This window comes from Fukomys damarensis, unplaced genomic scaffold (assembly GCF_012274545.1).
Source record: "Fukomys damarensis isolate Sample0158 unplaced genomic scaffold, DMR_v1.0_HiC HiC_scaffold_38, whole genome shotgun sequence".
NCBI lineage: Eukaryota > Metazoa > Chordata > Mammalia > Rodentia > Bathyergidae > Fukomys > Fukomys damarensis.
In genome coordinates this window covers 79,188,196-79,188,925 of record NW_022900950.1, presented here as the reverse complement: position 1 = coordinate 79,188,925, position 730 = coordinate 79,188,196, and the positions used below count along the sequence as shown (strand labels likewise).

General features: G+C 34.2%; 1 protein-coding gene across 1 annotated transcript in view; it reads right to left on the bottom strand.

The window, feature by feature from the left end:
* Etfdh (electron transfer flavoprotein dehydrogenase) overlaps nucleotides 1-730 on the bottom strand; it is a 34,793-nt gene that overhangs the window by 10,172 nt on the left and 23,891 nt on the right. The gene's annotated exons all lie outside the window — the stretch shown is intronic.

Genomic DNA, 730 nt, shown 5'->3' with positions numbered 1-730 from the left:
ACATATCAGTTATAACCAGCATTGTCAATGGCCTCAACTCACCAATCAAGAGAAATAGACTGGCAAAATGGAAGAAGCAAATCCCACAATATGTTGTATACAAGAAACAACCACCTAGTGCAAAAAGAAGCCCATAGACTGAAAGTGAAAAGATAGAAAACAATTCTCCATGTGACAGGAACCCAGAAGAAAACAGGGGTAGAAATCTTATTTGCAGACAAAGTAAATTTCAAACCAAAACTGAATCTAGTATTATTGATGTAGGACAGTACTGTATCATACCTCTATGAATGTAAAATATCTAGTACCTGCTCTATGATGCACAGTAGGGACCATGCTTTATCAGAGCTACATTTAAGGATATTACTCTAGAATGTTCTCTTTCCAGATGATGATTAAGAGGCTAAGAGAAAAAATGGTGCCAGGTACCACAACAGCAACAGAACTTTGCTGTTGTCTGGATATTATTCTTTTCTTTGTTTTTTTTTTAATGGAATGTGCTGAATGTCTATAATTTTGTTCAGATAACTGCAGAACCTGGAAAAGCTGTTGCTGCTATCGATGCATAACATACTATTAGTAGTCTTTTTATATATATAAAATTGAATTTTGGGAAACTTTAACGGTGCTGCCAACTTTGGAAAAAGTCATCCCAATTTACTGTGTTGACTTGGCATTGTACAGAAATGTACAAACATATTGGTCTAGAAATGTTAATTTATTTTTATTT